A 13,831-nucleotide genomic window follows, 5' to 3' on the forward strand; every position below is an offset into this window, starting at 1 on the left:
GTCCTTTTCTAGAATTGACTGTCAGTTTAAAATCTTGCTCTAAAACCACATTGTTGTATCTGCCAAGTTTTGTGTAGATTAAAAGGAGATATTCCTTTCCAATAAGACAGCTGCATCTTCTTGAGGCCTTAGCCAATGTGCAAGGAGGTATCTTGGCAGTATCTTTTATGTCCCACAGGCATCAGGAGAGAGGAAAAATTCCAGCTTGGGTCCAGGAACAGCAAAAGATCTGTCAGTCTTCCTGAAACTTTGATCTGTGTACTGGGTGAGGAAAAGTGTGATGCTGTGGCAACCATGTCCAGGTAGCTTCCCCCTTATTTCTTTTTCTTTGCTGTGCCTACCCTTATGAAGGATGGAGAGCAAGAGACACTCATCTACACTTGTTTTACCTTGCTTCAGGAATGCAGCTCAGTTACCCTAGGAGCACAGATCCAAGAGCCACTGTACTCCAAGGGGCAATTCAGTCCGCTATTCCTCATCTGTAGATCTCTCCTTCTCGCTGTTTGTCTGTGCTTAGATGTGTCAGTAGCATGCCTAAAATAAGATTGTTCTAACCATGCAGAAAGTAAGTTGAGGCACCACAGTGTTCACAGGTGACTGGAAAGAGTTAAGTGGAGGGGGGGGGTGTCTCTCTCGTTCCCACCAGGCAGGAGGGTATGATTTTGAGCAGTGTTTGGCAGCCTCAACAGAAGTACTGAGTGCCTCAAGGGCAAGATTACTTGATAGCAGTCAGGTGGTAGGACAGCCATGTTGAGCTGGTTGAACAAGACCACTTTTTTTTGGTGCAGCCTGGACACGTGCCTCACTGCTGGCAGAAATAAAGGTTTTGCTTCTAGTCTTCTGGCAGATAGCATCTGGTGTTCAATCTGAGGAGCAGACCAGTGTATGGTGATGTCTCACTCTTAGATACGCTCATTCTTGTCAGGAAGCTGTTGCTGTGTGTGCCAAAGGTGAACTGCAGAAAAACTGACAATCTGAAGGCAGAACCAGCAGAAATTTGCAATGAGGAATTGCATTATCCCCGGAGTACGATCTGCAATTGTAATACTTCTGCTCTCTTCCCTGTTGGGTTTTCAGTTAGATATTTCAAAAAATCTGTATATTTTGGCTCAAGTTTTATCTTCTCAGACTAAGGATGAAATACTTAAGAATGGGTCATTTAAATGAACCTGTGACTTTGATGCTGTTCTGGATGTGAGCTTCCTCTGTTGTAGGAGAGATTTTTATCTAAGGCTTTTTCAATTGTGTCATTAAATGCTACTATCATAAGGTCGTGTTCAGCAAGCATAGGATTTTATTCAACCAAATTAAGTTCCTTTATTGTGATCTTGGAATAAATGCTATTTCTGCGGGAAGTACATGACAATTCAGCTGGGTATGAAATGTACTGAACGTAATGCATTTCCTTTTTTTTTTTTTTCCTGAATACCTTGATCACTCTCTGTTAGTTTAAGTCTGGCTATTATGTCCCCATGAAGTTTTTTCTCTTTTTAAGTTGCTAATTACATGCCCATCAGAATAATGGAAAGAGTGATTATCCTTATTGTGCTTAGTGACATTGAAACCTCTATTATCCTGTGATTGGAGCTGCATAATTACAGATAATTGCTGCAACTATATTGTCTGTTCAAATATAACTCTGCAATAATTACCTTATTTTAATTAAATATGTTTGGGATTTAAGCAGATCTCTCTTCGTTTACTAGACAGAAACTTCATTTAGGTATAAAAATGTTGTACATTGCCGACTGTATACTCATTCAATACATCACCTATTGATTTCAGCTAATGTGATTTTGCTTGCTTCTTTTGAAAATAACTCAAGATCAGCTAATCAAATAATAATTTTAAAAAATCATTCTCCCCTGTGTGTCTCGGGGCTTGAGTTCAGAGTGAAAATCCCTCAAACACTCAACACTTTTAACTTTTGTAAAATCATCTTTGACAAAATTCAAGTAGTTAGAGCTAATTACATATACAAGTAATTAAAGCTAGACTCTTTGTTTCAGAAAATAAATTTGACCTGGATTTAGCATCCATTGGAAGTAAGCGATATACTTTATAATCTCAGACTTCTGCTGACCTGACTGTTAAGGAGGTTTTGTTACTCAGGTCTTTCTTCACTCCCTTGTGTGGGCTCACGGAGGGATCCCATGGCTAGCTTTTTCCTGTTGGGCCTGTGGAAGAGCTGGGACTGCTCACTAGCAGAGGCCAATATCCACTCTTCTCATTATCACGTAAAAAGACTGTTCACAGAAAAAATTTACTTTGTGCATCAGCTAAGGCAAGAAGAGCCGTGTACAGAAAGAATCAAAATGTAGCGGATGGCACGTATGAAGTACTCTGGTATCCTGTAAGACCCTTTCCTTTAAAACCTATCACATTTGTCGTGAAATGCAGCTCCTTTCAGAGCTTCAGCAATGCCTTCTGCCTAACGGATGTTCAGGTCACTGCTGAGGAGTTAGGTCAGTACAAACTGTATTTGCTGGTGCTAAGATTGCCTAGTGACCTGTAACAAAGATTGAAGCTTCTAATCTTTTTCTAGGACATTGGTTTGAACCACTACTGATTAGAACTGCTCAGTGTTTATCAGTTAGGCTACAGCTTCAGCAGGGCTCTTTGCTCTGAGTGACAGCTGAGCTACCTGACATTTGGGAGTTTCAAATTGGGCTCCTCAGTATTTCAGCTTTTTAATGGAAACTCGGGATTCAGGAAATGATTTCAGGAATGTGTGCCCTGCCAGCCCAAAGAGCTAACCGCACCCTGGAGCGCACAAGGCCAACCCCTGCCACCAGACAATGGAAGGGGTTGTCCCCCTCTCTGCTGTGTAGACTGACCTCCAGCATTGGGTGCCCTTTTAGGGACCGCAACACAAAAAGGACATGAAACTGTTAGAGAGTGTCCTAAGGAAGGCTATGGCTATGCAGATGGCCAAGGATCTAGAGGGCAAGATGTATGAGGAGTGGCTGAAGTCCAGAGCAGAAGAGGCTGAGGGGGAAGTATCATGGCAGCCTATGGCAGCCTATGGCTTCGTCAGGTTGGGGGTGGAGGGGCTGAGCTTTGATCTCTGTGACGGTGACAGGACCAGAAGGAACAGCATGGAGATCTCAGGAAAGGGGCAGCTGGGGTTTAAAGACAGGTTCTGCATCAGAAGGTGGTGGGAATGGAACAGGTTGCAGTGAAATGGGCATGGCCCCAAGTGCCAGAGTTAAAGGAGTGTTTGGACAGTGCTCTCAAACATACGATCTGATTTTTAGGTGGTGCTGTGTGGAGACAGGATTTGGACTCAGTGATCCTTGTTGGTCCTTTCCAACTTAGGATGTTCCACAAAATGCAAGTTGTAGTTACAGCAGCAAAATAGAGCAGAATGTTGCAAGGAAAAAAATCAAAAGTGATAAATCTTCCACTTAAGCACTGATGTGTGACCCTGTCTAATTTACTTTGGACTTACTGACAGCTTGAATGCACTGCAAGTGAGTGGATTATTCAGTCTCATTCTACAGTGCATTAAAACAAAGGAATTAGGCATACCCTGTCTGAATCCTGCAGCATAATGAGAGAACTTGCACTGGGCAGCTAGAGAGCCTTCAGTTTCAAACAATTAGGTAATCAGAGGATAGAGGAAAAATGTGAATAATGTAATGGTACATAGAATGTACACCTCAAATATGAAACAGTATAGTTGTGCATAGATTAATAATATCTGAATAATTTACAGACAACAATGTTATTTATTAGATTCTTGTTGCAAATATCTAATTTTCATGCTTACCACACAGAGTAAATGCATGTAAGCAATGAAAAAGTTACAATAGACAATGTGAGAATTGAATTTTTTTTTCAATGTTTTGTATACAAACAGAATCACAGAGTATCTGAGCAAACTACTTAAAAAATAACTTCAGTGATAGCATTTAAGTAGTTTCTCATTAATTTGTGTTTCTGCCTAGGTTTAATTTGCCAATACAAATAGAAATAATATTTCTAAGTGAGACAACGCAATTATATATTATGCTTGAGAATTTTTTTTTGCTTGGATGTGATTTGGGAAGATGACTACCATGGGTATATTTTGTTCCTAGGGGCTTGTTGTATTCCATTAAATGTAAGCAATTTACAAGATACTATTTTATTAGCTATTAACCAGTCCTGAAAAATGTAGTAGTTAGCCTTATGTGTGCAATCATGTAGATGCATCATGAATAAGAGCAAAGTCTGGCTTCTGATTTTTTAATATTCCATAACCAAACTTGCAAAAATTCAAATGTACGATCACTCTTAAGGACTACTGAAGCTGTTGCGAGTAGTGGACAGTTGCTTTTAGAAAATTCCGTTGGCTTTTCTACTTACCTTAAGTACTGAATTTCCTGTGATGACTTGGTATTGTTTGGTTCAAAACAGTTGATACTTAGGAGTAAAGTGATATTCTTTTTTAGAAAACCAAATCAGAAATCCCAATCCCTGTAATTTCCTGTAATTTATCACACACAACGTTACTGTTGATGCCATCTTTGTCATGAATAAGAATTTCTCTGGGGGGTTGTGATGAGAAAAGGTTGCTTCACAGAAGAGTTTATTCTCAGCTTTGATTCATTTGCTCAGTAGTTACTTTATAATTACATGCTATTAGAATCCACTACTGATTTAAATCAATCAGTAGTAATTTGGAGGATAGTGCCACTTTGTAATTAGAGAGTGACAAAATCTGGATTAACATCAAGATGGTGCCACATGAGTGCCTGTAAATCTCTGATTTTTTAAAATATATGTGGTCTTATTTTAAAGGGGGAGACTATTTTGAGAAAGAAGCGGAGGGGCAAACTACTCCAAATACTTTCATCCTGAAGCGACTGCTTAATGTTGTGTTGGTTTCAAATTAGTGACCAGTCTAACCCAGGAACATGCATCCCAATTAAATATTTATATCTATCATTTTTTTACTCTATAGACAGCTAAATGTTAATTCAGTATCTGAAGATGTATCGCATGGAAATGCATACAGTAGGTTGCAAAAGGAACACAACTTGTTTTACCTTTCTTAGAGGTGTTATTTGAATCAGTTTTGAGCAAAGCATGAGGCCTAGTTAATATTGTATCTCCAAGTGAGATGTATTTGTTGTTAGCTATGGGAAAAAAGGTGGGAGAGGGGAGGGAAGGATCCAACCTGGTTTATGAGGTTTGCTAGGAAGTCTATCACGATTGGATTTTCTGTAAGATGTTGAGAGTCTTCCAACTTGATACAATACAGCTCCACACTATGCCAGCAGTCACGTCGTATCACTGAAGCCTTAAAACTGTCATGTAAAACCAATAAATTTTAACATAAAATGAGCGAAATAAGAAAAGCTGATGTGATAAAGTTTTGGATAAAAATTTTTTATTAATAATAAACATAATCTATGTTATGTTCAGTAATATTCTTCTAAGATTCATAAACATCTATGTATCAAGGCAGACTTCTTTATTCCATGGAAAGGAAACCTAAGATATGTGTGCTAACTGTATTACACTTACAAAAGTCTGAGTGGGTCTTGACACCACTGAAGTTATTTTTGTTGGGTGAAACTCTTGTCTGTAGGGTGAGCTAGTGGGAAGGCAGGGCATTTATCTTTAAATTCTCAGAATAAGACTGTACTATAGGAGAAATTCTAGTGTGGCTTCAGTCATAACATGATAGTTTATCAATGGTGAAAAATAGCCTTGGGAAACAAGAATAATTTACATGTAGCTAGGAAAATTGATTCATTTGATACACAAATGTTACATTTCAATAATTTCTTCTATTTCACCTTCTGTTTCTCTTTAGATAGAAAAACTTAATATGCTTTAACTGAACCTCTGTTAGTAGCAGGCTCATTTAGAGAGAGACCATTTTCAACCTCTTCCCTTTTCTCCTTTAATTAGCATGATCTGCAGGCTTCTGCATCCCAACTGTGAAGATTATAGTATCTAGTAACTTTTTGGGCAGCTCTGCTGTTGTCTTCAGCTCCCCTTGGGGTCTAACATATGGTTTGTTAGATATTTAAGAAATCTTTCAATGGGTTTTAGAAAAAGCAAGTAGACATAGGAAAAGTTAAAATGATTGCCTGCAGGCAAGACCTATCTGGGAAAGGAATACTGTGCTCTTTGAGATGGTACTAACAATTTTGGAAGTAGTGCGACCTTATTATAGTGGTATGAGTGCACACATTCCTTTGATTCACTCAAGCTGAAAACCTGATTTCTTTAATGAACCAAATCATCCCCTAGCTTGCAATTAGTGTTTGTTCATTTCATGTAGTATTTATCCACTTCAAAATCCCACAGTGTGGTATTATTAGGAGTAAAATACATGATTCTGGATGGATGAGTTTAAGTGGGTAATACAGTAAGCATTGCTCTTAGGGCTAATACTCTTGCGTTCTTGTGACAAGAGCTGAGAAGGCAGCTAGGTGGCAGATTTTAATATAATTTTGTGAAAGGATCTGATGTCAAGCAGTACCCAAAGCTCTGTAATGTAAAATGATTAAAAGACCACATAACTGCAGAAAACGTGTGTCAACATATTCTACTTTCAGGAGAATTGCAGTCTTTGCCTGTATTGCTTGTGTTCAAGTATCTGAATGATCTTTGGTCTGGATTTTGTGGTTTTGGTAAATGATCCCTTGTTGCCCCTTCTGTCTTGACTCTGGCATTTGAAACTATTTTCTTTTATGAGTCTATGTAGGCAAAGTTACAGTACAGGTACAGTTACAGGCTTCCAGTAGAAAGATCTCCTGTTTCTCCTCAAGAACGGATCACCAACTTGTCCTCTCTAGATCAACTTCCCACTACTCCTGAGCAAGTTTATTCTTTTTACCCTTTTCTACTGGAAAAAGTATTGAAAAATTCAGCTTTTTATTTCTCTGTTTCCGGAAAAAATATTCCTCTTTTTCACAGATAGTCCTACATCTGATTTCTTCCTTACCCTTGTGGTTTAGATCTCTTAAGAAGCACTGTCCCACAGTATCCACTCTATCGATCTTCCCTTCATGTCACTGATGTACCAGTTGGGCATGCTAGAGAGGGCCAGCAAGGTTCACTGGACAGATGAACTTGCCATGCTTTGGGCAGTACACAGAGTTTTGATGTAGAGGAAGGAAAGAAATTCTGTAAATTGAGCTTGTACTCTGGATTCAGTGAATCAATCACGCAAGTATGTTTTAAAACGGAAAATATACAGTTCAGGGGTGGTGCACCTTGTTGTCATTCCTTATTCACTGCTGTCCTTTCTTCTCCTCCTCTGCTGGTTTCACTCTACTCACTTTTGTTTGCAGACAAATCAGGATGAAGTGTTTTAGTGACGATCCTCTATGATGTCTTCCAAGACACTTCAAAGACACAGAAACTACAGAATTGTTTAATTTCATGCCCCAGAAGGTTTGAAGATTGAACAATAGACATGTAATTACAATATTTAATCATACTGGGATTTTTTTTAGAGATTCCATTAGGTTGAAGAACGACAAGAAATTTGAGCCTTTTCATTCTCCATCCAAAATCACAAAAAGTTTCAGTAAAAAGTACCATAAATATTTTGCAGACTCTAGAAGTATGAGGAAAAAAGGCAGTAAGTGGATGATGCAGTGGCATAATCAACTCACAGAATTTCTTCAGATGTTCTTTTGCTGTACATTGTTTCATTGTCAATTTAGATGACAATATTTTAGAGTATGAGTGCTCTGTGCTTATATCAGCGACCTAAGTACGAAATTCACATCAGCATCAGATAAAATGAAAATCAGAGAGGTGAAGAGAGTGTGTGGAAGCAGTGAAAAAATTTTAGCTTTGAGTATTGGCAGCATGGGTAGGAAAAGAAAAAAAAATCATTCTCAGGTGCAAAATAAAAAAAAACAATTACATTACAACAGCAATGTCAGAAAGCATTATTGTAATTATAACCAGAGATTCCAGTAAAGGATATTTGGTTATTAAGAATTTTGAAACCTATATCCTCAGAAAAATGTTAAAATTGAAGGAACTGACAGAGGGGGCAGAGACAAATTCAGACGGAAAAACTGAACTGATGAGAAATCGCATAGTGGAATATAAGTGGAACAGTATGTAGAAGAATTGAGAAATAAAGAAAGAGAGCTGGTTAGAAATACTTTACTTGAAAGTTTAATTTCAGATAAAAAATAGAATTCCTCCTAAACTGATGTATGTTGTGGGACAGATCTTAGAGGTCTTTTCACTCATCATTTCAATTAATAGAATTTAAAATGGGTATTTTCAGTCTATTTGAACGAAATCAAAGTAAATAATTTAGTTGAATACTTTAAGTAAAATAAAGCTATCAGCTACACTTTTCTTTGACATTTTGATCTTTCTAGAGGCCAAGCTCCCTGGTGAACTGTGCCTTTTGTAATGAAGGCTATGACGTGGTAATGGGTTTCACATGACTGAGTGCACTGCAGAGATAGAGGCTACTATTCCAGTGCTATAGTAAAAAAAAAAAAGAGGACAGAGTGAAAAACAATATAGTTTCAGAAGGAAACTGTCCAAACTGACCAATCTGCTCTCAACCCTTGCCTTTTGAGCCAGAATGCATCAATTTAATTTTGTGAAAGGTGTAGTTTTAGTTCTCTTCAAAAGTGAAACTTGGGCAACTTCACGATGCACCTTAGATTTTCTCTTCCATTAAGCATGTTAGATTTTCTTTCTTAATTCCAAAGCTGTGTTTTAAATGTTGTGAGTAGAGTAAGATCCTAGAAGAGCAGAACCCATGACAATAAATTCAGAAATATGGCTGATCAACAGCATAAGGATGTCCTAAATTAAACTGAGAGTAAGACTCAGTCTGTTTCTACTTCTCTCTCATTCACAGTTCATGAGTAACTGGGCAGCTGCAAAATTATCTATTATGCACCAATCCAGTGTATTGCAGCTTTGTGGGTTTTTTGTTGGTTTGTTTTTAGATAAAATTTGCTTTAGTGAGAAATAAAATCGGATTTTTAATGAAAAATGTATACTAAATTAAAACAAAGTGGCACAAGGTGAGGTCATGTAGTCAAAAGTCAGGAACAGCAGCACACGATTGAGATGACGTGCCCCAGGACTTTGAGAAAATTTTGTGTAACGCACAATCACTTGTTAAAATGTTCATAAAACTCTTCACAGAGGACTTGCTAGTGAGAACTGTAATTGCACTTTGGTAATGTGGAATTTACAAAGAACAGATAAGTAAACCCCAGAATAAATTATTCTCAGCAATTAGCTCTACTTTTTAAAAGCACAGTAAAAGAAACTCTGAAGAAGACTGCATTCTGAGTGGAGAGCTTTTATTCTCTTCTGACATTAAGATGGCAAAATGGGTTTCTTTGTGTTCTAAATGGAAAAAAAAAATCAATTATTCACAACAGGCTTTAGTAGGTCCCTGAAATTGCAGCATTATGATAGTAATGCATTGCTGACAGCAAATTTAGTAATATGAACCTATTAGTCCAATTAGGCTTGAAATGCATGCTTTTTCTCAGCAGAAGAATATGTAATGGTTTCAGTATTTGCTTGCATGTTGTTATGTACAAATATACATAAATATGTTATGAGGAAGGTGATCACTGTTTTTTTCCCTACCTCCAACTTATCCCATACCTAGTATTCAATTCCTGGCTTTTAATTTTTTTTTTAATTATTGTAAATATTGTGAGCTAGAAAGCTTTATATCATTATATATATGTTGGTTATCTAGCAAATAAGCTGAAAGATATTACAAAATTGTTTTATGTTAATAGAAATCCACTGATTTCAAACACATAATGTGGACGAGGACTGTGTAAATACAGTCTGTGGACTCTCACTTCTCATTCTGCATGTATTTGTCAGGGAAGATATTCTGTTGTTTACAAGAAAGGGTTTAAAAGAGAGGGGACAAAGCACACATCTCAGTTGTGGCGTTCTTTCGTGCTGACATCATGCCAGAAAGCCAGTATTTTTGATGAGGCTGTTAGGATGTTAGATTTCACATTTTCATTCTACCAGGGTAATTGCACATTTATTTTGTAAACCAGGGAGCTAAGGAAGACTGATAAATTCATTAAAAAACAACAAGTTTAACACTGAGATTTTAATTTTTGAGCTGAAGCATTCTCAGGTTTATTTCTAAAAAAAAAAACAACCCATAAAAGTGCAGACAGGACAGTCAAATGTGATGATCTTACCTGAGTTTCTTATTACTCCGTTAATCAGGATGTGTTTCTAAAGGGCTTTCAGATTTAATTCTCCATTGCTTCTTGCATTTTCAAGTTACAACTGTAATAGATCATGCTAAAAATGGAGATATTAGGAATGTCAGTTATGCTTAACCCTGTGTGGAAGAGCTTGTTGGTTTAGGAATCATTTTCATCCGGCGTAAATGCATACCTTTGGATTGCCTGTTGACTTCAAGTGGATCGTTTAGTTATTTTCAGTGCTATTTTCAAAGGACTCTCTAGCTGTTTCTGAGTCCGTTCTGGCAGGAGCTGCTGCTTTCAGCACTGAGGTTAAGGTTTTATGTGTTTAGCTGGGTATGGATTTTGAAGGACCACGGTAAAATTGTTGCACCACAAGATATATTATCTGCTGTGGTACTAAGGGGTTCCTGAGTGAGGTTTGGGGCTACTGCTGAATGAGCATAACAGGATGAATAGTGGGAGGGAGATAGGACACAGCGTCAAAGTGGGTTGATATTATAACATGTATACAACGCATGGTATGCTGGTATGCTAAGCAGGGACTGTGAGCATAGCAATGGGCTTCTGTGTTGTCCTGCTTGTAGTGATCACCACTTTATAGTGGTTTGTGCAAGAAGAAAATGACAGCTCTGTTGTATTGTAATATTTCTGTTTTAATCAGTTGCCACATAGTAGTGCAAATGTTTTGTTCTACTGGAATTATGGCATCTTTATTTGCCTGACTAAATATTCCACTTCACACACAGAATCACTCACAACGGCCTGGGTTGGAAAGGGACTTCAAGGATCATGAAGCTCCAACCCCTCTGCCACATGTAGGCCCACCAACCTCCCCATTTAATAGCAGGACCAGGCTGCCCAGGGCCCCATCCAACCTGGCCTTGAACACTTCCAGGGACAGGGCATCCACAGCCTCTCTGGGCAGCCTGTGCCAGCACCTCACCACTCTCTCTGTGAAGAATTTCCCCCTGATATCCAACCTTGTTGTGAAGCTTGTGAAACAGGAAACAGATAGGAAATCTGTCTAGAATAGTGTATTTTTTCATGTCTAAATTTATGATTCTGCATGTTGACCTCCTTTTAGAAGAATGATCTTGGAGGAGAATCTCCTTTGGATTTTGACTTTTATGAACCGGACTGCTTGCTTCCCTACGTCTTCACGTGTAAATAGAATGCACTATTTTGAAAACTTATTTCTATGAATAGATGGGATTATTTCTTTTTCTGGAACTTATCCTGTTGCAATTGATGTCTTTGCTAATACCAATCTGATCAGACAATAGTAGAACAGAATGTGCAACTGATGTTTGTGGCTGGATCCACTTTAAATACTCTTTAAGACCCTAAAGATTTGCTTACTGCTTGAATGAATTCAGTCCAAAGATCTATCAGGACCTCTGTAATGGGGAAACACATCAGAAAACCTCAGAAATTTCAGATCTGAGTGTTTTTAGAACTCGATACTAATCTGAGAATAACGATGCTAAATTCTCCTCTTGACCCCACAACTGAGATGTTGGATGAGTTGTGATGTCTTCCTGCTGCTGTTTGCCATATCTATTTAGAGTGCAGCCTTCTTTGGAGCAGAGGCTATCAGCAGTTTGTAAGGTAGATTACTGATCATGGCAGATTCAACATCTCATCTGAAGACTCCAGGAGCTGTAAGGCTGGGGATTCATGTTAGAATTTGATTCAAATTGACAAAGCTTTGTTGCTGATCACTAACAGCAGTGATTTTCCCCTCTTTCTTTGCATCAGACTGCATGCCACGTATAACTTACCTTTTGTTAATTCTGGCTGTAATCTAGTTGTGTGATAAATCAGTGAAACTTGCAAAATCAGTAAAAAAGTAAACTGGGTTTGGGGGGGGAGGGAGGGAAGGTAATACTTACAGTACCAGCATGGCAGTGGTCTGAGTGATCAGGGAAGACTGAGAAAGAATACAGCAAAAAAGAAAGAAGAGCAGAATTGTTAAGAGGAAGAAAATAAGTTTACTTTCAGCAACAAAAAACTGGAAGTTCAGTCCCTTCTTAATGTGAAAATGTATGGTGCATATGGTACATTTGTGTGAAGCATCAAAAAGTACATGGCCAGCAGGTCGAGGGAGGTGATCCTCCCCCTCTACTCTGCCCTGGTAAGGCCTCATCTGGAATACTGCATCCAGATCTGGGCTCCCCAGTACAAAAAAGACAGGGATCTCTTGGAAAGAGTCCAGCGGAGGGCCACAAAGATGGTGAGGGGCCTGGAGCATCTCTCCTATGAGGAAAGGCTGAGTGAACTGGGTCTGTTCAGCCTTGGGAACAGAAGACTGAGAGAGGATCTGATCCAGGTCTATAAATATCTAAGGTGTGGGGGGCAGAGTGGTGAGGCCAGACTGTTTTCAGCAGTGTGTGGAGACAGGACAAGGGATAACGGCCAGAAACTGGAACATAGGAAGTTCCGCACAAATGTGCGCAAGAACTTCTTTACAGTGAGGTGATGGAGCACTGGAACAGGCTGCCCAGGGAGGTGGTGGAGTCTCCTTCTCTGGAGATGTTCAAGACCTGCCTGGATGCCTACCTGTGCGACCTGCTGTAGGGAACCTGCTTTGGCAGGGGGGTTGGACTCGATGATCTCTGGTGATCCCTTCCAACCCCTATGATTCCGTGATTCTAAAAGACAAACAAAAAAACCTGTTATTTATAATTGATAAACAAGCAATGTAGATCGCTGTTTTTCATAGCCCTCTTTTGTCGCTTTGTAGATCAGGAAAAAATACAAATAAATATGATAGTTAAGAGAACTCACATTCCATCTATTTCCACTTGGATTATGCAGAGTTTTTTATGTGTGTTGCTAGGGTAAAGATATAAGGAAAGGAACATTGATTTCTCAATATATCTTTAATATTTCTAATCTATGAGTTTTTATGGGAGTTTGCAAGTATTAGCAGGATCACTGGATTTTTTCAAAAGTGCTAAACTTGCAGGATGGCAACTACCTACATGCTGGCTTGCATCACAGCTCTCTTGTATAAGCCAGGATTTTTTTTTCCTTAAGGAAATAGCTTCTGGGAACAGATGCTCCTTTCTAAGGCTCTGCCAATAGGAAGTGGCAGTTTGACATTGTTTTGGGCTAACAGTCAGCAAAGAGAAACTAAGCAAACCCAGAGTGGACATCCACGGTCAGACTGATTTGTACTGAGTCTGCTTTGGAAGACTTGTAGACTTAGTGCAAGTAAAAGGTGCAGGTATGGGTATGAGTGAACGACCTGATGATGTACTTGGGCAAATCTGAAATAACTGAAATGAGATTCAGATAGTGGGATAGTTCTGCCCAGATCAACAATTCTGCCAAAGAACACCTTCAGCAAATTGGGGGAGAAGTAGTGGCCAAAAGTAGCAAGGATGGAGGAATTTTTCAAAAATACCTGGTTAATCTCTTGCCTTCTAAACTGTCCTACAGATCTTTGTTTTGAAACCTTCTCTTTTGACAAGTGTAGGAATTGAAAGTCATTGAAAGAAAGAAAAGTGATCTGGAGAGGGGCAAAGTACCAGAACGTTATTACAAGGTCTCCAAGTCTGATTAAAAAAGATGGATGAAACTTGGTCTGTCCTTTGCCTGAGAGTTGACGAATGAATTGGTCGGTGCATATGCCACTT

Source organism: Tympanuchus pallidicinctus, unplaced genomic scaffold (assembly GCF_026119805.1).
Source record: "Tympanuchus pallidicinctus isolate F22 unplaced genomic scaffold, pur_lepc_1.0 scaffold1, whole genome shotgun sequence".
Classification (NCBI taxonomy): Eukaryota; Metazoa; Chordata; class Aves; order Galliformes; family Phasianidae; genus Tympanuchus; species Tympanuchus pallidicinctus.